Source organism: Acomys russatus, chromosome 29 (genome assembly GCF_903995435.1).
Source record: "Acomys russatus chromosome 29, mAcoRus1.1, whole genome shotgun sequence".
Classification (NCBI taxonomy): domain Eukaryota; kingdom Metazoa; phylum Chordata; class Mammalia; order Rodentia; family Muridae; genus Acomys; species Acomys russatus.
Window position 1 is genome coordinate 29,649,801 of NC_067165.1, and position 27,919 is coordinate 29,677,719.

Consider the following 27,919-nt stretch of genomic DNA (forward strand, 5'->3'; position numbering starts at 1 on the left):
GCTGCCTGAGGCTCAGGTACGGCCTCCACTCACAATGGAATCGTCAGCCAAGCTGGGCCCAGGCAGCAGGCACTATGGGGACAGTTGGTGTGCGGTTCCCATCCAGCATGGTGTCAGCCATTTCATACTGCGTGCCATCTCATTGGGCTACCAGAGGGAGGCAGAAAGAACTGTCACACAGGAAAGAGCAATGACAGAAACCTTCCTGTTGTAGGAGCATAAGAACGAGGCACACCCGAGTTTCTGTGGCTATAAATCAAGAGGCCTCAAGTCGGAGAGGTGAGGAGAGGCCCCTCCTCACTGCCCCTGAGCCTGGGGTTAGAGGAACTGACTGAACAAGCCCCGACCCCTGCCAGGCCCTGGGCTATAGGGCACTCCCTAAAGAAGGCAGCATGGGAAAAGCAGGGCCTGTCTGGGGCACCCCACCTTTCTTGTTCCCCCTGCTGGTCAGCAAGTTCTCCCGGGGGCTCACAGTGTATTTATGAATAAAGATTATAGAAGAAGGATTATGCAGCCTACGTACTTTGATTCACACTTGAGAAAAATGCTTAGAGCCCTGCCTGGTACATAACAAATGCTTAGTGCGTACACGCCCTGTTGGCACTTAAGAAGCACTTAATGTATGCATACCACACCAATGTTCAAGGCTGGCTCAGAGCTGGATGCTGGCTCTGCTGTGTTACCAGCCCTGGTCATGCACACATCTGGACTTCTGCTCATGGTCTACTGACTAAGAAATGGCCAGTCTCAGTTTTGTAGGGCTATCCATTTTCTGGCCCTTCTTGTAAAATAAAATTTAAAAGACAGTAGAGTCACACATAAGAACTTTTAGATGGGGGGGTGGGCTTTGGGGTACAAGGGTCTCCAATGCTTCCTTCTGGATCCCTAAGTCTGATTCCTCAACAAACAAGTAGGTATCTTAAGCAACTGCCACAGGCAGACACTGTGCCAACTGCTTCTGGGTGGCACCCCCATCTGTCATACACGATAGCCCTGAGATACAGACAGCACCATCCCCTTTTACAGAAGGGGGAACTGAGACTCAAACAGCCATCATCCACTAAGGTCGCTCAGCCCGGAAGTGCTGCTGGCTCAACTTGAACTCTGACCTCTTGGTCTCCAAGTATCAGCTCTCAGTCCCCCAGTTACCTAGATGCCGTTCCTAGTCTGGAAATTTCCTTCCTCTGGAATACACTGAACCAGTTCTCCACAAGGCGCCGAGGAATTTCCCACCCACACAGGCTGGAGGCATAAGCAGCTGTGACAGTGCTAGGAAGGGTTTCTGAGCAGGAGCTAAGGGCCCAGAAGTCCTCGTGCCCATCCTCCCAGCCCCACCACACCTTTTTTTTTTTTTTTTCCCCAGACAGGGTTTTTCTATGTAGCCCTGGCTGTCCTGGACTCACTTTGTAGACCTGGCTGGCCTCGAACTCATGGAGATCCTTCTGCCTCAGCCTCCCAGAGTGCTGGGATTATAGACGTGTGCCACCGCGCTGGGCTTGCCCCATGCCCACCTGTGCCACCAGTTGGCCTCATGCTTAAAGGCTAAGCATTTGGCTTCCTGGAAGTCTTGACTATGCCTGAGGTCAGCAGAGTTCTGTGCCAAATCCTGAAATCAGGAACTGGGTTCTGTGTTCTTTGAAAGACTACAAGGGCTGAGGGCCCAGTGGGTGAGGCAGAGCTGACCATCACAGGAGCTACGACAGGCTCCACGGGAAGGGCTTCCAAGAAGGAATTAGCCCTATTCACGAGTGACAGCTCAGAATGAAGGGAAAACCAGGTGGTATCTGTCCTACGAGGTCACCTTCCCTAGATCCTGCCCAGACTCAGTTGGTGTCCTTGTCTAAGACAAAACTCCTGCTCCATCAAAACATGGGAGGAGAGTGGGACAGCTAGTTGGGGAAAGGACTTGTCCTTGGGCCATATTTGTGATGACCTCAGATCTCTATCAGGGCACAGCACAGAGAGCCCGGTGCACCATGGGAAAAAGTAACATAGCCTGTGAGTTGGGGAGCTGTGTGTTCTTGAGACAGGAAGGCCCTCGGACTTCTCGGCTGATTTTCCCATCTGCTAAATGGATCTATTGCCTGTTTCCCATGTGCTCAGTCAAGGGCTCTTTCAGGCCCTGGGAAATTGGCCAAGTCCAAAGCAGATAAGGCTTGACTCCCATGGAACTTTCTGCCTAATTGGAGCAGACAGACCATAAACATGCAGGTGAGTTAATTTTAGTTCGTGATAAGTGCTGGGAAGAATATTAATGAGAACACAGTATTATCAGCCACCAGGGGTGGCTGCCTTACAGCATAGAGTTAATCTCTCCTGGGTCATTAGGAGAATTACATGCATTACCATAAGAAATGTGCTTATGAGCCTGCCAACTATAATGGCACTGTAAATAGACCATCGTTGTCGGCGTCGTCGTCATCATCATCATCATCCCAGCATCCCAGCATGAGAGTAAAGGGGAGGGGCTGGAGAGATGGCTCAGCCGTTAAAGGCTAGGCTCACAACCAAAAATATAAGAGAGTAAAGGGAGACTCTGCCTGAGGTCCCTGAATGATCACGCCCCTCCAAGCCTTGGGCTGTGAACCAGCTCTAGTCAAAGGACACGGGAGACAGTGTAATAACCCCTTGCCTTGCCTTTCTCAGTCCTTATCTGGTGGAGACTCCCAACACACATGGTGGTTATTAGCCCTCCTTTAAAGACCCTGAAAGAGACAGTGGAGACAGGAGGTGATCTGGGAACTTGGCCTGGGAAACTCCACCTGGGAAGTCTTTACACCGAGGGACAGAGGGGAAAAGTAGAGCCCAGGACTCCAGCGTCATTGTAGGAGATATTGACTGCTGTGGTCCAGTCCCTGTTCTAGGGACAGCAAGACAGGGTGGCCCTTGTCATCATAGAGGGTAAAGACAGACAGACCTCCCCCCTCAAACAGACAACTAATACCAAATAGGTGAAGAAAGTGATGAAGAAGCCAGAGGCCCCTCGAGCTGCCTGAACCCTGGGGAGTTAATGATGGGTGTTTACTGAGGATACAGGGAGAAGATGGGATGCTGAGGACCTGAGACCTTCTAAGTGAGAGCCAAGGTCAGAGGCCTCAGCTCGAAGCCTGGCCTACTGTGTGCTGGGTGTGAGGCAGGCAGTTTGCATGTCTCAAGGAAGTCCAGCTGACTGAGGAGGAACCTCAAGTCCAGGATTTGACAATCCCTCTCATTTGCATACTGTGTTGTTTTTTTTTTTTTTCAAGCAGGTACCCGTCATCCATTTGTCATATCTGAGGTCCTGCAATATGCCTATAAGGAAGGGAGGGAAGATATGACTGTCCCCATTTGATAGCAATGGAAACCACCCATGGACAAGGCTACTGATTTGCCTAAGGGCCACCAGCTGGTACTGGCATGTCAGGCCTAGAACTAGGGTTGCCAGCTCATGGCATCAAAAGCCTTCTTCCCAAAGCTGCCATTCCAGAGCTCCCCCTTCCATAGTCTCCACTGGAAAGAAAGATCTGGAAAGCAGAAGAGAGAGGAGCTCTCTAAACCTGGCTGCTAGGTCTCTGTTACTGGCCAGCAAGGGTGTGCAAACTATCCAGACAGGGGGTGGCCCAGGCAGCTGGAACCTTTCCCTGGCATAGGAGGGCTGTAGTAGCAGCTGTCTCATGCTCAGTCAGCCTCATGTCTTGATTCTAGCATGTTCCAACACACAGAAGAAGCGGAGAGTGGAGAAGCGAGGCTTTATCCCAGCTGTGCTCTGACTCACAGTGGCCGCTGTATTGGACCTGAACCACCTCAGACTCCAGGGAGGCAAAGCAGGTGACACCCCAGCTGCTAGCTGAAACCTTCTCATGCCCTTTCCTTCTGTTAAAATCCAGGCAAGTCCAGGTATTGAGGGGCCTTAGACACGAAGTCCCAAAGAAGTGCTAAGACCTAAAACACACAAGGCAGGGGGGTCTCAGAGTTTCTTACCCAGCTCTGACGTCAATACCTGTACACGGGTCCAGGCATCTCAGTAACCCAGGGCTGTGTGTTTGGTAAAACAAGAAGGCCACTGCCAAAGGGGACAGCGTTAAGGCTCACCTATGGATGTACCTTGCCCCACGGTAGATTGAGCAAGCTGGGTTCCAGTTCCCTGGAGCTTAAGGAGGAAGAGTTCCGGGGGCCACCTGAACTGGGCGTAGACCTTTAGGTACACCCAGTCAGTGACTTGCCAAACCCAGCTGTGAACCACCCAGCTTCATCACCAGTGATCAATCACACAGCAGTCACTCACAGGGACGCCCTGCCACGACTGTTCACCAAGGAATCATTTTTCAGCCAGCCCCACACAGGGGTTTCTGAGCATGACAGGGGCACCCCCGGGGGCCTTTAGCTTGCCAATAGGGCCATCTGGTTTTCTGGCTCCACATATTGGGAGGTGTGCCTTGCCTCATGAACCACGGGACTCCCTACGGTGCTCTCAGTGGGGGAGATGATGCAGGACGTGACTGTGTGGCCACCCCGGTTTGTTCGAGGCAGCACCCATATGCAGTTGGAGGGGTGTGTCCCAGTGCTATGCTTAGGGCTCCAGCCTTGAAACACGCTACTTGCTAGCTGTGTCACTTTGAGCAGGTGACCTGTCACCTCTGTGCCTTTTGTGGGAAGATGAAAGTGAGAATCTCACTGAGGTGCGATGTTGGGGATCATTCATTCATCCCGGGGTCACTAAGTGCTGAGAGCCAGCTAAAGGATTTCCACTCATGGGTCTTTCATTTTTTAAGGTGACTCTGTGAAGTGTCACTAGCGAAAAGATGCAACGTGGGACAAGTGCGAGTACGAAACGATACCAGCTGTCCCTCCATTGTCACCACTCTGAGCCGCTCGCTTTGAGTGGTCATTCCAGCCAATGGGCACAGTTCACAGCCTCGCTTTCCTTTCTCCCTGTCTGTTAAGCGGGTCATCCCTTCCTAGCAGCAGGCAGGCTCCCCTGGAGCTTCCAAGATTGTGGCAGGAGCCCGGGGCCGCCTCCTCATGTGGACGGACTGCATTGAATTAATTACATGCCGTTTTGTAATTATACCAGAAACTTGCTTTCTGCCCTTTGAAAAACTCTCCCCTGTGTGGGAACTTTTCTTTTATGCTTGCTTCCCTTGACTTCTTGTCTGATTTTCCCCCCCTCCTCTACTGTTCAGTAGGGATGTGAAAAAAAAATTGAGGTCTACCTCTCAGTCAGAGAGCTGCACCTCTGATTTCATGTATGATCCATTCAGCAAGCACTTGATGAGGGTTACTCCATGGTGGGTGGCATGTGCTGAGCACTGGAGACACAAAGCTGACTCTATCCTTCAGTGTCCCCAGTTCTCAATGGCTCCCTGATAAACTCCTGGGAAGTAGAAACTCTTTACATATGTGTGTGTGTGTGTGTGTGTGTGCGTGCTCACATCTGCTGTGTATGCTCACGTGTGATCAGAGGACAACTTGCAGGCGGCCATTCTCTCTCTCCACCGTCTGTGCCCAGGAACTGAACTCAGGCCGTCACACCTGGTGACCAGTGCCTTAGCCCACTGGACTTTGTAGGAGGCAGATGGAATAGAGAGAGGAAGAAAATTCTAGAAAAGGGGAACCACTTGGATGGTTGACACACCCAGCTCCTGGCCTTCTCACCCACAGCCCGAGAGGTGGGTGTTTTTTATCACCATTTTTTTTTATACAACGCAGACACTGAGGCTGTGGGAAAGTCACTGTTCTTCAGGCAGTCTGGGCTTTAACACAGGTGTGACCTCGCAGCCGGGGCTCTGGGCCCACTGACTCAGCAATGACAACAGGCCAGTGGCGGGCCTGGGAACCCTTTTCCCCAAACCTCTACCGGGTCTTCTAGGCCAGTGGTTTTAAAACTTGAGTACACACCAGAATCACCTGGAAGGCCTGTTAAAACAAATAATGGCCAGCACCGCCCCCAGCGGGGCTGATTCAGAACCGGGGCGGGGCTAATAATTTGCATATCCAAGTTCCCACGTGAGGAGAGCCGGGGACCTCTTTGTTTACTTAGGTACTTTTAGTAGTGGGGCTGGGGTTTTGAGCTCAGTGTCTTGTACATGCCTGACAAAGGCTCTAACTGAGCTACGAGCCCCAGTCACAGCAACCACGTTTTGACAACGGTGTTCTGGGTGAGCCAAAAAAATAATTATTTCTTACAGGTGACAACTCTTTCTTCCTTTGCTTCATTTAAAAAACTACGCAGCCTTGTAAAACTCAAGTATATGAAATGGGAGTCGGGTGTGGTGGTGCTCACATGTAATCCCAACCCCGGAGAAGCTGAGGCAGGAAGATGGTGAGTTGAAAGCCAGCCTGTGCTACTTGAGTTCCGGACGGGGTACACAGAGGCACTGTCTCACATACATTCATACATACATACAAACGTACGTACATACATAGCAAGGAACATACGGAAAAACGAAAAGCAGGGAATTGATCTACACCCTTATAACTAATGTCTACGTTTAGATGCTTGAGTCTCTGATTGGGATCCAGGTGAGAGACCCCAGCTCTTCCATGAGATCTTGGCTAAACAATGTCACTCGATACATTCCCATCTCGCTTAGGTTACCAAGAAGGAAGAAAGAGAAGTGCTGATCAAGCGCTTGCCAGAGCATCGGGGGAGGGGGGGCGGTGGGCGCTTGGAGCTTAGCCACTGTGTCCTCTTTTTGTCTGAACCCAGCAGAGGGCTCAGAAGTTGGTCTTGACTATACCGGGTTGGCGCGCTTCCCAGACTGCGCATGTGCAGCTGCCTCCGTTACCACTTCAACAGCACCCACCGCCCCCGCCCCCGCCCCCGCTCCGCCCCGTTTTACAGCCGGAGCTTAATGAGGGCTTTTAACTTTTCATTCACCAACCGCATAACTCCGACTTTTAATAACACACCTCCTGCACGACAAAAATTTGCTCCTGGCAATCACGGTTTCGACCACAAAACCGCAGCGGGGCGGCGCTCCGGGTTAACTCTTTCAGCGCTGCGGGCCGGGGGGGGGGCGGAGAGGAGCGTTGCGAGCCCTCTAGACTACTGCCACGCTCTAGTCTCTGTTCCCAATAGCACAGGGTTCCTGCTGTGGGATGCAGAGGCCAGGGCGCTGAGGCATGGTGTTAACGGAATGGACCTACTGTATATGAAAGGTGTCAAACCCTCCACCCCTTAACAGGTGTCTTGGACAGCCTTGCACACAGTAGGGCACTCAGGAGAGTCCGAAGAGGCTAATGGTCACCAAGAATCTGGCCCTGAAGAGAGCCACAGACTCCAGACTAGATGAGGGCCTGTGCCAGACAGCCCCACTTAGCCAGGCCCATGGTGGGCAGTGGGCATGGCCAGACTGTTTTTCCTGCGAAGCTAGAAATCAGAGCTCCAGGAACCCTTGCAGCTAGCTCTGGCCACGGGGTACTGGTAGGCTGTGGGCTGGAAGCACCCAGGGTGGCTGGCAGAGGTGCCAGGTGCTGGGTCTGACCACATGAAAGGCCGGTGCTCACCACCCACCAGCTGTCTTGAGCTGGTTTCTGACTACATTGCCTGGCTTTTTCAGGGCCACCTCCCACTGGAGGCTTAGCAATGGGGCTAGTGGGCCAGCTGGTCCACTACTAGGCTCAGTGTGTCCCTGTAGGTAGGTGTGTTCATAGTCCACATTTTACCAGTGAGGGAGCCAAGAGTTAGGGAGGACAAACTCATTCCATTTGATTCGATGCAGATGCAGACCTGACTTTTCACCACCGCCTCGGGGCTGACAAGTTGTTCATTCTCCGAGGCCTGGAGATGTCTGCTTGACCTGGCATGATTTTCCAGGCAAGGTCACACAGCCTGGCCCAAGACCACATCAGCAGGAGCAGCAGCTCAGAATACACACACACACACACACCAGTTATAGGAGCAGCTGAGCCCACAGGGTCAACCATCATAATCGCAAATGGCAGCTTCAAAGTTGGTCTCTGCAATTACTTGGAGAAGCCTCTACTGTCAGCTGATCTGACTTCAAACCCAAACCATTAAGAACACAAGCTGAAAGCTTTCTGTCCAAGTAAGCCAGCCTCAGGACACATACCCCCTAATGAGCAACCTGAATAGATAGTCTGCAGCTTTACTTGGTGTGTCTAAGTGTGCTGGGGGATGACTGTGTGTGTGTGTGTGTGTGTGTGTGTGTGTGTGTGTGTGTGTGTGTAAAAATAAAAAGCAAGTGGGTTCAAAAATGCCTAGCTATTCAATTCCCCATGAAGCAAGAATAGCATTATTAGCGTGCTCCCTCCTGGGCTTTAAATGAATCACTGTTTTTTATTTATTTATTTTGGTTTTTCAAGACAGGGTTTCTCTGTGTATCCTTGGCTGTCCTGGACTCACATTGTAGACCAGGCTGGCCTCGAACTCACAGGAATCTACCTGCCTCTGCTTCCCTAGTGCTGGGAATAAAGGTGCGCGCCACCACCGCCTGGCTTGAATCACTGTTCTAAAATTAAATCCCACAACAACTCCGTAAGTTCTGCTATTGGTCACAGTCCACGGGTAAGGAGGCTAAGGCTTGGGTAAAGCGCCTTGTCCAAAGCCACTCAGGTAACAAGTGGAGCGATCAGGGAAAAAAGAAATCTGATGCTCGCAACCATAGCGACTGGACAGGGGATGTGGCCAAGCCAGACACACCTCAGCTAGCCAGTCAGTGTCAGCAGTTAAGAGCCATCAATTCCTCTGCCTGTAAGTGTTTAAGTTCTTAACCAGCCAAGGAAAAGCTCCAAAGAGAGAGACAGAGAAGGGGAGGAAACAACAAAGCTGTCAGCGCTGAAGATGGCAGGAAAAAAAAAGAAAGTTGGTGCTCAAGGAGTCTGGCCTTTAGCTCTTTGCCCACAAGTTAAAGCAAGCCACACCCTCGACTCTTCCCGAGTCTTGTACGTCTGGACCTGAAGCAGAGGCCGAAAGTGAGGTCAGCGTCAGCTAGTCGGGGATTTTGAATCCCAGATGTGGGCAGGAATGCACCTGCATCCTGCCAGGCAACACAGATGACCTCATCAAAATCACTCCTCGGCTTCCCCAGCCGTAGGACTGCCTCTGGATAAAACTGACCACATTTTTATTGAACTCAGCTTCAGACCAGGCTCTTTGGCAAGCATTTTACAGCTTTCCGAGGGCTTAAGAATCCTACAAAGCTCTCTTGTTCCCATTTTCTAGATGAGGAAAAGTCGATATGACTTGTTTAAGAACATAGGAAGGACAGAGCCTGGATTTTGAACTTAAGGAAAGCCGCTACAGAGAGCATGTGTTCAGCCACTAGAGTGGCGATCTCGCTTGGGATTGTTCCAACGCAACATACAAGTACCTTTACAGAAACGCAACGCTTTGCCTAAGACAGCTCTGAGAAGTTCGTTCCCCTTGGTAAGAGAGAAAGCTTCCGCCAGGCGGGAGTGTCTCTGATTTCTACGGCCCTTTCAGAGTATCCAAAAGCGATGCCAAGATTCACGAATTCAGGCAGCCCCAGGTTTGCCTTCCTCGAAACTGCTCAGCACAGAGAGAAAGAAAAACTATTTTCCCAGGGAAACAGGCAGCTCTAGATAGAGAGCGGAGCGTGCCTCGACACGCCAGCGCAGGATCGTCAGCCCATTCATTCACCCTTACAAATTGCCGTGTGAATCCTGGCGCCGGCCTCCCTGCTCGGCCCTCTGTAGGAAACCTAGCCAGCTCCGGTAAGCTGCGGAGGCCCGGCATCCACGGGTTTACTCACTCAAGTTCATTCGACATCTTCTCCGAGGTTCCAGCGATCCGTGTCTTGGCACGCAGGCAGGCGCTGCTGACCGCTCGCTCGCTCGCTCGCTCGCTCGCCTCTAACTCTCGTTTGACACAGACATTCCCTCCCTGCCTAGGGAAGTGTTTGATTTACGCTGCGCTTTGGATGTTGAGATTTCGCTGACAGCGGTCCCCTGTGGCGTTGGCGCTGATTGGCTGTAAGCACAGGTGCCGACTGCAGGTAAACCACAGCAGGTGCAGCTGTTAACTTTTGGTCCACCAGCAGGGGCGGAGCTCTGGGGGGGGCTGACTGGGGTGGAGCTGGCCAATTCCCTCCCTGCTGAGGGGGTGAGGGGGGGTGGAGACGAGAGAGGAGGGAGGAGACAAACATTGGGAAGGGACGTCAGAACTGGAGGAAAAATACAGACAGGTACTTGGCTCAAAAGAAGTCTTGGTCCATTGTCTCTCCCCTCGTATCCTGGATCCCAGAAGCATCTCCCCATAGACACCACATCTCTTTACACTCACCTTCTCTACCTGGAAAATCTCGAGAGAGAGCAGGTGTATTTCTGTTAGTCTCCTTTCTTTCCTCCACAACTTTCCCCTGTTTTGCTAGCCAAGTGGTTTCTTCGGATTCTCCCAGTAAACCAGCTAGGACGGACTGACTTTCTGTCAGTTTGTCCTTCCTCCTCTGCCCATGCCCTTTACCGGAGAGGGAGGAAATGTAGGCTGGAGAGGTAAGGTGACTTGCCTAAGGGTGAAAGCTAGTGCTCCTGTCAGAGACCTGCTCTGGAAGACCAGCTGCTCCTTGAGCGGAAGTTGAGGCCTCAGTCGACAGCAGACATTTACTGAGCACCATGTATGCAAGGTCTCCTGGTTCTGGGGAAACAGAGGGAAAAAAAATTCTGGTTTCTACTTGGGAGGAGTTTGCCACACCTCCCAAGCCCCCTGCGCGCGCGCGCGCGCGCGTGTGTGTGTGTGTGTGTGTGTGTGTGTGTGTGTGTGTGTAGACAGAGAGAGAGAGAGAGAGAGAGAGAGAGAGAGAGAGAGAGAGAGAGAGAGAGAGAGATGGGGAAGTAGGGCAGGCACCCTTTCATCTTGTGTGATGCCAATCTGAACTGGATGTGGGCAGACCACATGCCTCTCTAGCCAGCCCAGAAAGGATGGAAAAGTTGAAGGTGGCCGAGGCTTAGCTGGCTGATCGCGGTGAGCATGTGGTTCTGTGCTGGGCACTCAGGAGAAATCAGATGCCTCTTATGGGAGATGATGGTGGAGAGATGGCTGTGCACAATCTAGGGTGGTAAATCCAGAATGCCCACGAGTACAGGCAGGAGCAGAGAGTTTCCATGGGGTAAAATAGGGAGAGAAATCTAAGCCACGCATCTTGGAATCTTACCCACGTTCACCCCTATCTTCACTCACCCCCTGCTTGGCAAAGCAAATCTTTGTTCATTCGTCCTGGGAGCCTTACCTTGGACATTCTCCTCCCTACCTGAGAGAAAAGGCACCCTGAACAGCTACCTCCATCTAGGGATTCAGGAGATCCCTCTTAGGATGGGGTACTGGGTTTGAGGAATGATCAGAGTGCTTTGCCATCGGAGACTGTTTGGAGGCCATCCCTAAGGAGCTCTGATATAGCAAAGAAAACTGTACTGACTGCCAATATACTGGCTCTCTGGAGCATAGGCACTCAGCCCCTGGGTTTCACATCGCTTTCTTCTGTCCTCTGAAGGCCTTTGGGCCTTCTCATAGCCTTTTCATAGGGTATCTATCTCCCGTTCCTCTGGAATGTGAACTCCTTGGGAGTGGACACTTTGTCTGTCTTGGTCACTCTGTAGCACCGGTTTCCGTGTCGGGGCTCCTGTTACATGTTCTATATGTTGCATAGATCAGGCAGGTACCATGCCAAGCCTTCACATGCATCGTGTCATTAGCAAAAGTGAGTCAGGCACTCTGTGATCATGCCGTGAGATGAGGGAGGCAAATCGCCCGCTGTAGTTGAAGGCAGCAGCGGCAAGCCCTAGTGGTGGACTGGCTCTGAGCGGTCACTCACAGGATTGGTGGTGCTGGCAGGGGCTGCAGGCCCGCTGCAGCCCGAAGGATGGCACACTTCTCTTTGAAGCTAAGTCACCTCTCAGAAGGCAGGAGAGTTTCTGTCAGCTGTGTTGCAATGGTTGTGGTATGACTCATGCTGGCTGAGCTTGGGGGTGGGGGGTGGGGGGTGCACCGGGATTTCAGGCGGCATGTCTGTGCTTGCTGGGCTCTGTAAACGGGTCCTCCTCTCCCTCTCTGGGTCCTGGCCCTGTGGTGACAGCCATTGTCAGAGATCATTCGAGAGCCTTTGTGCTTCCTCCAGAAGGTGCTCCGGATAGGTACCAAGGATGTCAGGAGCCAGTGTGCAGGATCACAGGAGTCCTCCCAGCCATGTTGGCAAGGTCAACACAGACCTTCACCACCACAGCTCAAGGAGGCCAAGAATTGCTCAAGCCTGGTTAGCTTCCTTTCCTACTCCTGGGGAGACGGTGTAGCCCAGGGCCAAGGGGAAGCTGGCCATGGCTGCCCTTGTGTGGACAGCCAATTCTTGGTTGCTCTGTCTAAGAAATTATAAGCAGGCCAGCCAATCAGATGTAACATAATAATTATGTCCAGTAGCAGCAGTGACACTCATTAATGACGGCTACTATTTTGTATCCTCTGTCAGGGGCTTAGTGCCCGCTGGAAGACTCGGAGCTGGGTTCGAGGCACTTCCCAGCATCCTGAGGTTGGGCAAGTGACTAACCTCAGCCTTCTCACCTGCATTTGAATACAGAATCACGCTCCCTCCTCCCGAGGTGAATCAAATGGTTCGTGCGAAGCGCTTTGTGCGGTACATGACTGGTCATGATTCACTTGCTGCAGGAGAGTGTGCTGCTCCTGTCAGGGACCTGCTCTGGAAGACCAGCTGCTCCTTGAGCGGAAGTTGAGGCCTCAGTCGACAGCGGACGCTTACTGAGCACCGACGTACCACTGTGCTACATAAGCACCAGCTCCCAGGGTCAGATACTGTACCGAGCACATTCAATGTGACAGCCCTTCCAACATCCCAGGTCTCTGTGACTACCCAGATCTCGGGTTCATCCATTGGCCTGTAAGGAAATATTGTAGTGGTGAATGCCCAACAGTGATGCTCCGTGAGGACTGAAACAAGATTGCACTTTTCCCTTGCCCTCCCCTGCCCTCCCCTGCCCTCCCCCCCCCCCCCCCCCCTCCCCCCCCCCCCCCCGCCCACCACCACCAGGCAGACTGTGTTGAGTCTGCATCGCTTTAACACTTGGAAGTTCTACGAGAGGTACCCCAGCTCCACCATCATTAAACAAGGCCAAGCACGTAGCTGGCTGATACCGATTTTGTAGGGCCCGGGATTGATCTCTGGCACCCCCCCCCCCAACCCCCATCCCAGAAAGTGATTAAGCCAAAACTAATGCCCACAGCCATTGTGTTCCTGCCCTTCCTGGGGCAGAGGTGGAGATAAAGAGACAAGGCTGAGGGCCAAGGGCATGATTCAGTCAGTAAAGTGCTGGCTGTGCAAACATAGCCTGAGTTTATCCCTAGAAGCCACATTAAAAAAAAAAAAAAAAAAAAAAAAAAAAAAAAAGCCAGGTGTGGTACTGCATGCTCATAAACCCCCAGGGTTAGGGGGTTAGAGACAGGTAGAGTCCTGGCAGATCTCTGGGGGCTCACTGGCTACTCAGTGAGTTCCAGATCCATGAGAGACCTTGTCTCAAAAAATCTAAGATGAATGGAGCCTGGAAAATGGCATTTGAGAACATACCAGGGCACATACAAACATGTACACATAGGCCCACACCAAGAGAAGACTCAAGTCAGCAGATATGCCAGCTCTAAACACAGATATCTGACCTTCACTTAGCAATGATAGCTATTGTCATTAATTAAGTAGTAACTCTGGGGGTTCTTGCTTAGAACTTCCACCTAACAGTGGGGCACAGGGTTCCTCTTACAGGCTGAAGAATGCAGTTTTCACTCATTGACTAAGCAACAGTGCAGTGGGCTCCAGTGGGCCAGACTGGTGTGTGTGTGTGTGTGTGTGTGTGTGTGTGTGTGTGTGTGTCATACTTGATGTGTGTATGCAGCACGTGACTCTCAATCCCTTTGAATTAGTTCCTGTGATCGAGATAACCTTGTAGAGGCTGAAGCAGGTGATGCCACATCGAAGCCTCTGTGTGGTGTCAGGGCAGAAGCAAGCTGAGATCTACCTGCCTCCAGAGTCCTGGAAATGGCCCTTTGCGCTAGTATGGATTTGACAGGTAACAGAAGGGGGAAAGGCAGAATGAGAGTTGGCCAAGTGGTCGGCGTTTTGTGTAAAGGGGTTGTGGGAGCTGGAAGCTTCCAGAGGGTGAGAATAGTACAAGTCAAAGCCTTACAGGTCACTTGCCCCCAAGCCTCAGTGCAACACGTGGTCAATGAATAACTTCCGAGCAAATGAAAATACGGGTATAATTTACTAAAGGCTTAATGCCCCGGACAAGCTGGGGGTTGCCCTCTTTCCTCACCAACAAGAGAAAACCCCTGAAGTTAGAACCCTTGTCCCCCCCCCCCCCCTTTATTGGTGTATCTCAGAGTCTTCACCCTGGGCCTGTGGTTTCGCATCTGTAAGTTTCCCCATCATCCCTCATCCCTAAGGAGTGAGTTAGATGGTCCCTTGATGGAAAGTCAGTGGCCAAAAGTTGGTACCTAATAAAGGAATGCTGGCATGGTAGGTGGGTGGGCGCCACTTAGCAAGGGGTACAACCCACCAGCTTCTGGTTCCAATGTCAATGCACAGCTGTGTTCCCAGCATCCATACCCAGCCTCCCTTACAGCACCCCTCTCTCTATAGCCAACTGTCTTCCAGGGCGCAGGGTGAGAATTTGTTATTAGTTGTTATTGGTCAGCTGAGATTGAGAGAGAGCCTCTGGTTAAGTGAGGAACCTGGGCTCTTAGATGGAGCATCACCCAAGATACCGGCATGGACCCATGGGAGTCCCAGAAGTATACCCGGAGGTATATCGAGAGCTCTACAGTTTGTTGTGTCTTTTTCTGTCATCGCTGGACCTAAACGGAGGTATAGCGGCTAAGCACCCCCACACACACTTTGAAGGCCCCCAAAGTGGTTTTCCCAGAGGGTCAGGGCACGGAAGTGGACAGCCTCCAGCCTCTTACGCGCTGTACAACAGATTCTTATCAGTTCTGCCAGCGACACCGCCTACATTCCTGCCTAGCGGTTCGTGGAACACATAGGGTCCAAAGTCTCCCCAAAGAGTCTCCCCTTGAAACAAGAGACCTCGGAAATAAGCAGTTGTTTTCCTGATCATCCTTGATAAGGATGAAGGAGCCCCGCATCTGATCCTGAAAAACAGCGCCCTTCAGTGAGGCTCGGGGAAGCAGAAGGTAACAAATACAACCAGGCACCGGGCTGCAATCTAGAAGGATGGCACGGACACACTTTCGGTGCCTCGGTGACAATGGCTGGCCTTACAGTACGGTTGTCAGCGCTTGCGAATCCTCGTTCGACCCTCACAGTCACAAATGAAGTAAAGCCCAAGAGGGACATACCTCACCCGAGGTGACCCCAGCAGAGCTGTCTCGATCTGATTGTCTGGCTTTAAGTCTGTCACTTACACATCGTCATCGCTCCCTAAGTTGCTCTGTCCCCATTTGTAAAGGTCCGTTCAGAAGGAGCAAGGAAGGCATCAGGGAACCCAGAGGTGAAAGGAACGGGTGGAACTTATACTTTCTTATTTTTATTCATCTGTCAACATTGTTTCTTTTGTTAGTAGAAAAGGGAAAATTTACAGTTATTAAAGAGGGGGCAATCAAGTGGGCTATGCTGAGCTGAGCAGGGAAAGGTAGAAGTGCTAAAGCATTGTGTAGGGGTCTTTGCGGAACTGACTAGAACAAGAGGTAGCCAGAGGGAGGGACCCATGGGGCCCCTGATACTAGAAGGAGCAGACTTGTTGGAAAAGACCTCTCAGATGCCATGGGTCCTGAGGGAGCCCTGAGGCCCAGTCTTTCCAGGATTTGTGCCCTGGTTGCCCCCCCGCCCCGCCCGCTATCACTGGGTCCATTACGAGTCTGTTCCCATGAAAGGATTATTAAAACAAGACACTGCCCACTTCCAAATACAAGTGAAATGAGAAAAACTCATTAATCCCCGCCATCACCATGGTCAAGAGTATGGAGGCACGCCCCCTTCTGCAGGAGTCAGGCTGGGGGCTTTCTGCAAGAACCACAGAAGGGACCAGCCAAGGTCTGCTTCCAGGAGGGGCTCTAGGCAGCCCAGGCTGTCCCATCTGCTACATGCTAGGGAGGGAAATGAGTCAGGGCACAATCCTGCCCACCGGGAAGCCACTGGGAAATTCCACAAAGCTCCTTCAGGAAACCTTTGTTTTCTTCCGTGAACTTGAGCAAAATCGATTTTGTTGTCAGGTTTCACAGAATCCCACGTATCTTGGGAATTCATAAGAGTTCTCAGTCCTCACTCAGCTTAGGGGGTCCAGAAGTCTCTGTTATGGACCTTGACCCCAACACACACACACACACACACACACACACACACACACACACAGCAGAGCTACTTGAGAGCTTGGGTTCTGAGTTCAGATCCTGGACCTACCACATATTCTTGGGTGACCTTGGGCAAGCCCTGTGGCCACTCTGAACCTCAATCTCAGTCTATAGGGTAGGATGACTCCTACCGTGTAAGGCTTTGGCGGATGAGGCAACACATGCAAAGCCCTTAGTTCCATCCTGAGAGTTGACTATCGCTCTTATCACCAGGGTTGGGCATGCCACCCCATAGAACAGGGAGTGTCTGTCTCTTTTGCATCTTCCACCTAAGGTACTCAACCCAGGGCAGGTATGCCTGATGATGGGGTTTAGTCACCACATTCCCCTGCCTCTGAGGGTGTGAGCGGGACTGTTGTTCTGTGCCCGGGTGCCTGAGCAATCAGGATCAGGCCTCAGCAGCAAGCAATCAAATTGCTGAGGAGATGAGGCCTCAGTGCCAGTCCCCTCCCCTTGCACAATGGGGCTCTATCGTTTGTATTTTCCCAGGTCACCTGCACTCTTACCTACTAAAGGGCTCTGGAGATACCTCTGCGAAGAGAAGAGTCCTGACAGGCAGGTGACAGGCCTGACTCTCTAGCCTGTGGCTTTGGTGGTTTGGCTCTATTTCAACTGCTTCTGAATGAACTGATGATCCATCTATGGTCACAGTATTTCATTTTTCTGTTTTTAGTCTAGTGGCAACATAGGCACAATCCAAACTGGGTGGGACCAGTCTCACCTTCTTTTCTTTTCTTCTTTCTATCTTTTTCTTTCTTTCTTTTTTTTTCGAAACAGGGTAGCCTTGGCTGACCTGGAACTCTCTCTCTAGATCAGAACTCGAACTCACAGAGATACCTGCCTCTGCCTCCTGAGTGTTGGGATTAAAGGTGTGCGCCACCACCCAGCTAGTTTCACTATCTTCTGTTCTTCATTCCTTGAGGGTTCCCTAAAGCTTGCAAGGTAGATTGGAGGTATTAAAAATTAAGCTTCTAACTTAGAGATCGTCTTCTGCCTTCCATCAGGGGTTATGCTGACAAGCTCTGGACTCAGGACACCGAGGTTTGGAAACCTGCCTCGGCATTTTGTCAGCTGTGACCCTGAGTTCAATATCATCCTTAAAGGCCACCGCATCTGTCTAGCAGGTTATCAGAAGAGACTTCTCAGCCAGGGGAACAGTTTGAAAAACGCAAAGATGCTTTCTGGAACCACCGTGAAGCCCCAGGGGAGGTAGATGCTGGCAAGCGAAGACTGTGATACAAAAGGCTCAATGGGGGTCCATTCCAAGGAACTAACCAGCCCCAAACATTAGTTTATGACAAGGAGAGATGCCCGGCAAGCCTGGGGGTACTACTCTGTGTCGCCATAAAAGAGGCCTCACCTGGAAAAAAAAAAAAGACATCCTCTTTTGGGAGTCCTGGTGACCTCTGACACCCTCCTCACCCGCTAACCCCAGCCAAGTCACACCAAGTGAGGACAAATGATGGCTGTGGAGCCCCAAAGAGCGGGAGCCCCCCACTGAGTTATTCTGATGCCCTGCTTGAACCCTGAGGGGATGAAATGGGTGGGATTTACAGAAAATAAAATACAGGCCATTTTAACTCGTTCTACCAGTTTTTACCCTCTTCTGTTTAGGAAGGGGGGGGGGGCGGAGTCCTTTAACTGTTTTAGTGCTCCAGGATTCTCTTTGCTGAGACAAAGAGACAGACCTACAGCCCTTTTGAAATTGCCCCTCTCCATGCCCAACACTGCAGCAAAAGCTCTGACCAGGTTTTTATTCCCGTCAGGTGTGATAGCTGAGGTGCAAGGCAGCAAAGATGAGATCTGGACAAGACTCGCTAGAGCCAGGGCTGCAGCTCCATCATATACAAACTGGATGGAGTCCCTTCCGGAAAGCAACCCAGCTGAGGGGCACAGTCCTTCCCACCCTCTGTGGGACCGCAGTTTGTTTCCCAGAGGACCCAGGAGTTCTCCTACCTCGTGCCTCCGTCTGGTCTGCGGTAAGGTACCAGAGCCAGGCACAGAGAGTCAGGTGTACTTGTTCCTCAGTCGCTGTCCCATCCAGTGGCCACTGGCTTTCCTCTCCTTTTCTCTCAAGAGACTTTCTTTTTTCTTTTTGATTAATCAGTGATTTTATTTAATTTATTTATTCATAGTTCCTATTAACTTTTTTTATTTAATTAATTTATTCAGATTACAACTCAATTGTTATCCCATCACTTGTATCCTCCTGTTCCTCCCTCCCTCCCGCTTTCACCTTATTCCCCTCCCCTTGGTCTATGACCGAGGGGGACCTCCTCCCCCACTATATGGTCATAGGCTATCAAGTCTCATCTTGGTAGCCTGCTTATTCTTTCTTTGAGTGCCACCAGGCCTCCTCACCAAGGGAAAGTGGTCAAATATGGGGCACCAGAGTTCATGTCCAAGTCAGTCCCCACTCTTCACATAACTGTGGAGAATGTCCTGACCATTGGCTAGATCTGAGTAGGGGTCAGGAGCCTTTCAATCCACACTTTTAGTGACTGCCTGAGGAATTGCTCTGTCCAGGCTCTTTTGTCCCGCTCCAGCCCAAACCTCTTGTGAAGTTTGAAAGTTTGACTTCTTTCTCCTGCGTTCTCTGAGCTCCTGCCAGGGAACATCCCCTTTTTCCCCCCAAAGCATTCTGAGAAATGTGAGGGTGCCTAAGATGTTACAGGCAGAGAGGGTTCTGAAGCTATGGACCCCCTAGAAATGGGCAAGGTAGTTAAGCCTCTGGGGAGTCTTTCAGTAGGAAACCCATTTTCTTTCTTTTTATTTATTTTTTATTAATTATTTATTTATTTTGGTTTTTCGAGACAAAGTTTCTCTGTGTAGCCTTGGCTGTCCTGGACTCCCTTTGTAGACCAGGCTGGCCTCAAACTCACAACAATCTACCTGTCTCTGCCTCCCAAGTGCTGGGACCAAAGGCGTGCACCACCACTTCAAGTCAGGACTTCAGTCTTTCTATCCCCACCCCCAACATCCCGATAATTACAGGTAGACCTAGTGATCCGCTCCTGAACGTTTGGGATATGTTCTCCACCAAGGCACGGAGTTGACTTTGTGTTTATCAATTGAAGAACTTCCCGTTTCTCAGGGTTGAGTCACCAGTCTCACAAAATAAGGTCACGTCTGAGCAGTCAATCCTTAGGGAAAATATAACATAGAGGAAGGTTTTCCTTAAGATATGATACGAATGTTACCAGAAAACAAGAATTTCCCAGAATTTGGGGATGAGTAGAGAATTTGGAATGACCAGCGAGATGTGCCAAACTACCCTCCCTCCCCCATCCCCCCTCCACCTTAGTCAGAGACCACAGCTGGGGATGAAATGCAATGGGCAATAACCCAAGTCCCAGAAATAGTGAATGAGTGAACAAGAAGACAGTGGAAGAGCAAACATTGTTCAGATGCATGAATCAGCCAACTGGACAATGACATGACTGGCCTCCAAGCCTTTCTTGCACTCCATGCCATGCCACCTCCCGTGGCCACCTGTATGTCTTCCACAAGCCCAGACCTCATCAGCCCCCCTTTCCAGTCAGTTCCAGGAGGCTCCTCACTGTCTAAAGAATGAAGCCCATGCCTGGACCAGTGAGGAAGCCCATGCCTGGACCGGTGAGGAAGCCCATGCCTGGACCAGTGAGGAAGCCCATCCCTGGACCAGTGAGGAAGCCCATCCCTGGACCAGTGAGGAAGCCCATGCCTGGACCGGTGATGAAGCCCATCCCTGGACCAGTGAGGAAGCCCATGCCTGGACCGGTGATGAAGTCCATCCCTGGACCAGTGAGGAAGCCCATGCCTGGACCGGTGATGAAGCCCATCCCTGGACCGGTGAGGAAGCCCTGCTGATGAAGCTGCCGCACCTCCCTCCTCTGTCCACGCTCTGAGAGCCCTCCACTTTCTTCTGTACTTGAACTACTTGAGAAGTCTCTCAGATCATTTCAGGGAAGCCACAAATGCATTCTCAGGAATGCCTGACCTAGTCCTGTACTCCTCTCTTTGGTCACAGGTAGACTTTCTGTGTTTCCCCTTTTCCTGCCTTTTCCAATTCTACCCCCTTGGCCTTGATTCCCTTCCGGCTTCTGGTGCTGCGGCTTCCGGTACTGCTTATTCCATCCTAGCGTACTCTCAGGCTCAGCCCAATCACCCTGTGATTGGAAAGAGGCCACTCAGAGTGATTCTGTGCTTATGAAGGCTAAGAAAAACCAAAACCGATTAGGTATGGAAGCACACGGCCATAGTCTCAGCAGTGAGGAAGTGGAGGCCAGCCTGAGCAAAAAGACTCTCTGACAAACAGAGTGCTCTCTTCAGTGGCACCGGAACACGTCTGCTGAACTTGGGACGACTCAGAAAAGATTATCATGGCCTCTGTGCCAGGGTGCCATGCAAATCCATAAAGCTGAAATTTTTGGCTGGGCGTGGTGGCACTCACCTTTAACCCCAGCACTTGGGAAGCAGAGGCAGGTGGTGGTTCTCTGAGTTCAAGGCCAGCCTGGTCCATATAGTGAGTTCCACGCCAGCCAGGGCTACATAGCGAGACCTTGCCAATAATAATAATAAAAGACCACACAAAAAGAATGCACTGGATAAAGATCAGAACCGTGGTTACTTTTTGGGGTGTAGCTATTAACTCAAAAGGGCATTAAGGGGGCTTTGGGCCATGTGGGCAGAGTCTAGATCTTGGCTCTGGAGGCGACTACATGGGTAGATTCGTCTGCCAAAATTTGTCAGTCTCTACTTCAAAGATCTGTTCATTTCTCCTAGTATGAGTTTAAAAATAAAACTCTCACTACCTCAACCTCCCTAGCAAGACTTTACTTTTCTGTCCGTTGATTCTGTCAAGGCGTTCTGTCTACACAGAGGTTTCCCTGCAGGGGAGGGCAGCGGAGACTATGACTGTGCTATAGCTTGGAGCAACTCAGCAGAGGCCTGCTCTTAACTTACTACAGCAACTTTTGTAGGTCACCCAGGTGCTGCCATGCTCTGGCTAGCATTTGTAACCCAGGGGACTGTTTGAGCTCCACCTCAGAAGCCACAACATGACATTTTCAGTGTCCACACAGCCAGTTCTCAGTAGACCTGAACCCTCCCAACTGAGAACCGTCGCCAGGTGAAACCCTGAGTGTGCTCTGCGGAAGCCAAGGCTTGGCAGAGGTGGCGCCTTGCCAGGCAGAGGGTGATTGAGCCCCTAAGACTGGGTTGGGTGGCTTGTCTACCCACATAAAATTGGAGAGCGCTCTGAGTCAGGGTGCCTGGGTTTTACACGGCCACCATTTTGGCTGTTGTACAGGACTCTCCTTGCTTTAATCTTTTTTCTTTTTTTTTTTTTTTGAGACAGGATTTCTTTATGTTATCTTAGCCATCCTGAACTCTCTTTGTAGACCAGGCTGGCCTCGAACTCACAGTGATGCGCCTGCCTCTGCCTCCCGCGTGCTGGGATTAAAGGCGTGGGCCACAGCGCCCAGCTTCTTGCTTCAATCTTTGGACGTGGTTTTCCCCAATCCACCAGCTGTGACAGTCATGGAGTTCTGTTTCTGTCCCCTGCCCAGCATTTCTAGATGATTTATGAAGCTGCCTGCCCATCCTGGAGACAGGTTTGCATGGATGACCTCAGTTCAAAATCCTTGCTGTCTCTGGGGCATTGACACTGAAATGCTAGGCAACCATCTGGGCAAAGGGCTTAGGACCCTGCTAGGCACCCAGGGAGCCCCTGGCCTTGATGAAGGTTGCCTTTTTCATCCCTTGGGAGGTAGGGAGCAAGCAGGGATGTTAAACAACTAGGAAAGAGAAAGCCTGAAGTTGAGCCGGCACTCCTCGCTTCAGGAATATTCTCCAAGACCTGAAATGTTAACACTGGGGAAGAGATTGTCTGTTCTAGTTCCCTCATCTGACCCAGGGACGCAGAACAGCATATTGGTGACAGCAGAGCTCGGACCTCTCAGAGTAGCTCAGAGACTAGCCCCTGGGCCGGGAGGCAACAAAACCTCTGTGCTGCACTTGGGAGGGGAGCCCAGGAGCCTCTGGGTGCTTCAGCCAAAAGAGCCAGCCATGCAGCTCAGCCCAGGCCAGGTGCCAGCTGGAGGCATTGTCATCGGCCGCTTCAATTATTCCTTTTGTTTGATAATTCCAGCCATGAGTCCCCTCCCAGGGGGAAGTCATCTACCCATTCCTGCCTGAACTTGTCCTCTCCCTGGCTCCCCTAGGTGCCAGTGTGACTCTCAGAATGGCTGCTCCTCCCAGACCCTGCCCCTCACCTCATTTAAGGGCCAATTTGGGGTGGGGTGAGCCCAAACTAGAGCTCTAGGAGAAAGGGCCTCTGATTCCTCAGCATTTCCTTTGGGCTTTCTCTTTTTTAAAGAGAACATAATTTCATTTAGCCTAATTTATAAAAAGGAATTCCAGAGTGTATGAATACGAATAATTAATTAGGTACTTTATAGTCTTTTTGTATAAATCCAGAGTCTGCAATTTATATTACAACGCACCCCATTGGAATACAGTATTTTTTTTTTAAAGAATTATTTATTTATTATGTATAATATTCTACCTGCAAGTACACCTGCACACCAGAAGAGGGCACCAGATCTTATTTTAGATGGTCATAAGCCACCATGTGGGTGCTGGGAATTGAACTCAGGACCTCTAGAAGAGCAGCCAGTGCTCTTAACCTCTGAGCCATCTCTCCAGCCCCTGGAATACAGTATTTTTAAGAGACAGAGACTAAAACATGGGAACAGCCAGGATGGGCACAAACAGGTGTCCATCTGGTGACAAATATGTTGCTGAGCAAAAGGTGAAACGCCCATTCTTTGGACTATGATACGGCCACTGATAGGAGCAATGTTCCTTGGAGACACACTAATCAGGGCTTGGGGTGTAGCTCTAGACCCTGGGGGTTTAGCTTGCCTAGCATCCACTAAGCCTTGGGTTCAAGGCCCCGGGACTGCATAAAAACCGGCAGTAATGGCACATGCTTGTAAGCCCAACACACAGGAAGTGGAGGCATGAAGACCAGAAGTTCAAAGTCATCCTCAGCAACGTAGAGAGTTTGAGGGCAACCTGTACTACATACGACCCTGTCTCAAAAGAAGAAAAGTAAGAAAGAAGGCTAAGTGAAAAAAAAAAAAAAAAAAAAAAAAGCAGACACAAGACCACTGGCTGACTGACACTCCTCCCCCCTTTTTAAGTTTTTTTTGTTTTTGTTTTTGGAGACAGGGTTTCTCTGTGTAGCCTTAGCTGTCCTGGAACTCTGTAGACATGGCTGGCTTCAAACTCACAGAGATCCGCCTGCCTCTGTCTCCTGAGTGCTGGGATTAAAGGTGTGCACCACCACACCTTAAGTAAGAATCTTGTTTTTTTTTTTTTTTTTTAATGTAATGTGGAGACGAGGGACATCTGTAGACAGGGGAAGAAAGCTGGTGGCTCCAGGAGCTTGGGGCAGGATGGGATGTATAGCATACGACTGTTGGTGTCTGTGAGATTCCCTTTGGCCTTGGACTTAGGACAGTGAGGTTATCTCACAACCCTGCGGCCATACCAAGTCCACCGATCTGTGCTTTAAAACAGTGAAATTTATGACATGAATTATGCCTGAAGGAGGAAAAAAAAAAAAAACCCAAAAAAACAGAGTTAATCCTGCCAACGCAGTAAAGTTGTGTTATGCCTATTTGATTTCCAAATTTAAAAGTACATTCTCCAAGAAAAATATAAAATTTGGGTCCTCAGACACAATAGGCATACTGCAAGTGATAGTCATGTGTGGCTGGGGGCATCTTACTGCGTAGCTGAGCTCTGAGACTCTGAGTGGCTATCCCTGGCCATCCTTAGGCAAATCCCAAAGGGGCAGGAGACAAGCTGGCACTAGGGGCCGGGGCAAGGGACCAAAGCTGCTTCTCAGACAGCCCTTTGCATCCCACCATGGTGCAGTCACGCCAGGCTTGTCATTTCTTTCCATCAGCAATTCTGTCTTGCAGGTGACGAAATCCATCCAACGGATGGGAAGCTTTTGCGACAAATGCTTCTTTAACGTACAGAATAAAGCTTCCTTTTCGGGGTGGGTTTTGACCCACCCCGAAGCTACAGCACAATGACAGAGCATCATCCGCAAACCCAGATGCTGTCCAGAGATCATTTCAAGACTTGTTTGCCCACAGTCTGCTTATATATCCTCTTAGCCCTCTTCAGCAGTGGGGAACTTGCTCCCTTTTCCCAAGACCACACATCTCAGTGACAATGCTGGGGTGTAGACCCTGGTCCACCAAAAAAGACATTTTTTTCCCTCTTGGAAGCCACCAAAAGCCTGGAGCTGACACAGACACTAGTGGAGCAGTGTCTGTGACCTGTACTAGAACATTCCAGCCTGTGTTTCTTGGTGTTAAGTTACTGGGTGCTGGGCACCCAGCTCAGTGATGTGATAGCACAGGCCACTTGCCTCAGCTTTCAGAGAGCCAGGCATAATACCTTTGCCAGAGGAAAGCTGGCAAATCTCCCCCAAAGGCCCTTGTTAGCAGTGAACTGAGGGCAAGTCCCCAGTGTTGCCCAACCCTCTTCCTCATACAATTTTCCCTCAGCATGGAAGTGTCCTACCTGGCCAATTCCCTCTGCAGCTTGAGGCCTCCCAATTCAAAATGTAACACACAGAAAGGAGCCTGGGCCATGTGGGCAGGAGGATGGCACAGGGGGACCAGCAGAAGGCTCAGTCGAGGGTCTTGTTGGCCCCTGCCTCCTGCCAAGGGACAAGTGTGGACTCAGAAGAGAGCGCACTGATGGCATCTTTCTGTTCTGGGGTCCTATCTCTGCGTTGCTGGGCAGGCACAGGTTCAAACAGCACATTATTGTCAACAAAACCCTCTTTGAGAACTGCCCAGGGGTTCTACTATCAGGGCCTCCCAGGATAGAGAGGAGGCAAGGAGAGGGCAAATATTTTGTGCCTGTGGAAAGACAGCCACTCCTTCTCTGCGTACTTCTGCAACAGCTTTCATTGATGGCAAGGGGCCGGACCTAGAAAAACAGCGACACAGGGTCCAGTGCAGGAAGGTCTCCTTTCTTAGCTCCCCTCCCTGGGCTTGAGGGGACGTGGCCCAGACAGACTCTGGGATCTTGATCTAACAGACTGTGGAAGTAAAGCTGGGGCTGGGTTTATCAGGGGGACCCTGGGCTTCCGGTTACTGGTTGATTTATTATTTCCAAAAATGTCTCCAAAAGACAAAGGCAATATAGAAAACAAAGTTTTAAAAACGTTATTCGCCCAATCAGTGCTGCTACTTTAAAATCTCCCAAACTATTTTTCTATCTACAGATTTCCCCCTTCCCCAACACACACACACACACACACACACACACACACACACACACACACACACACACACACAATCCCAGATAAGAAAACATCAGTCTTTTTTTCTGTTAGTTCTCATGAGCATAGCAATAGTTCGTAGGCACGCCTGGTAAACTATTGATACAACCAGAAAGGACCCCACCCCCAGCCTACTGGACTCTGTGATTTTAAGGTGGCCGCCCAGTGAGATTAGCTCTTCCATCTTTCCTCGTTAAAGGCTGCTGCTGTTAAGTCAGGGCCTGAGAAGAAAGAAGAGTGGCTGAGCTGAGTCAGCACCTAGGTCCGCCTCACAGGGCCGGCCACCTATTTTATTGAGCGTGCCCTCGTGTCATCACTGTCGCTGAGTGAAGTGAAGGGAGGTTCCCTCCCCTCACCCCCCCTCCACTTGGATCATGCGCTATCCTCTGGAGCTCTTTCCTATCCCTCCTCAGCTTGAGGCTGAGAAAAGAGAAAAAAAAAAAAAAAAAAGGAAAAAAAAAAAAAAAAAAAAGAAAGAAAAAAAGAAAGGAAGAAAAAAACACCTTCAGTGAAAGCAACTTGCACATTACTTCCAAGGACAGGAAGCACATAGGAGGGGAGAACATGGCCATATTCTGAGGGCTGGTGGGGTATTTGCCAACTGTGAGTGAGCCCCCCCTCCGAAAAGAAAAACAAATAAACAACAACAACACTACACTGCAGTCTTCGGAGACAATCCCCCAGTTTCTGAATGTTAAAGCACAGAAGTCCCTCCAGCTCCTGCCCTCTGCAGACAAGAAATGGCCGCTCAGGCCCTAGGTAGCCAAGGCCATGTTGGCTTCAGGGATGAAGCCGCTGGCCATCTCTGTGTCTTAACCCCTTTCTCTGTCCAGTGCAGAAACCCAGCGGCTTCCTCCACTCTCCCATTTTGTGAGACTACAAAGTACCTACAAAGGTCCCAAGACAGGACAACTGGAAAGGAAGGGAGCTCTTATTAAGGAGCCCCCATGTCTCCAGCCTGCTGACTAGTAAGAGGCGCATGGCACCTGCATATTCCCTGAGCCCTCCTGGATGAGATGTGGGCCCGTGGGGAGGAGTGGAGCTCCTGATGGAGCCCTGACTGCTTTGTTGCATGGGTGAGTAAGGTGAGGGAGGGGACTGCCACACAGTCACCCACAAATCAGAGTCATGGTTGCTCAGAGGGAAGTGCCTAAGGACAGGTTCCCCACAACAATACTGCCCCCCACTTTCCTTCCTAGGGGCAGGGAAAGAAACCTGGAAAGGACTAGTAAGAACTCCTTTTCGTGCGTGCCTGCGTGTGTGTGTGTGTGTGTGTGTGTGTGTGTGTGTAATGTAGATCGACATGGTCCATTATAGAGAAAGCAAGGAACACAGATGCCTGCTTCCTGGCTCCACTCATACAACAAATCGGAGTGACTTCTTCGCTTTAGTTGTTTTTCACTAGGGATCCCGTGGCTTACTATAGCTTTTGTGCAACGGAGACTTAACAGAAGCAAAATGGAAGTTCCACAGCTTTGTGATCTGGGACCTGGATGAGGTTGGAAAACGGTGCTGTCAGATATCACACCCAGCATGCCCAATGGCTTCCTAACGCCCTACGGTATTTACACAGACGGTGACCTCTGGGGCCTCCATCAATAGAGGCTAACAACAGCAATAGAAAATTATGTCGTCTGACCTCTGCTGACCCTTTCTGCCCCAGGCACCTTTAGACACTTACACCTGCTGTATCTAGCACTCACAATAGGCCCAGGAAGAAACCCAGGCGCAGAGAGAGGATGCTACTGCCCAGGGTAAGCACAGTGTCAGACAAGACCCAGTGCCAGAAAGGGTCTGTTGGAGCTTCCTAACTGCTCAATTCCAATCTGGCTTTTGTACTTTGGATGGGATGCAAACTGGGCCACAGGTTCAGGTCTCCCGCCACAGAGCCAAACAGCCCTTGGATCTGGTGTTGCAGTCAGCGAGAGGCATTTCATTCTGGTAAGCCTCGCTTTGTTGATCTGGAAACTGGGAGAAAGCAAGGGGATTAGATGAGATACGTTACACAACGTGCTATTAGCGTGTGCCAAGCCATCAGTCAGTGCGGTTGACATGGCCTTCAGGGCACACCTAGGTGGGAGGGGCAGGGCAAGGACCCAGCAGGAGCTTCCTTGATGAAAGCTGTAATTATGGACCCTCCTACCACACTGGGGGGATTCCCGACACCCCCCCCCCGCGCATCTTAGTATTCTGGGGGTCAGGTCATATCTCTGCATGGATGGGCAATCACAAGGTTTGGG

General features: G+C 50.8%; 1 pseudogene; it reads left to right on the plus strand.

Moving 5' to 3' along the window:
* The first annotated feature begins 20,634 nt into the window (after positions 1 to 20,634).
* LOC127212150 (uncharacterized) lies at positions 20,635 to 20,734 on the plus strand (annotated as a pseudogene).
* The last annotated feature ends 7,185 nt before the right edge of the window (positions 20,735 to 27,919 follow it).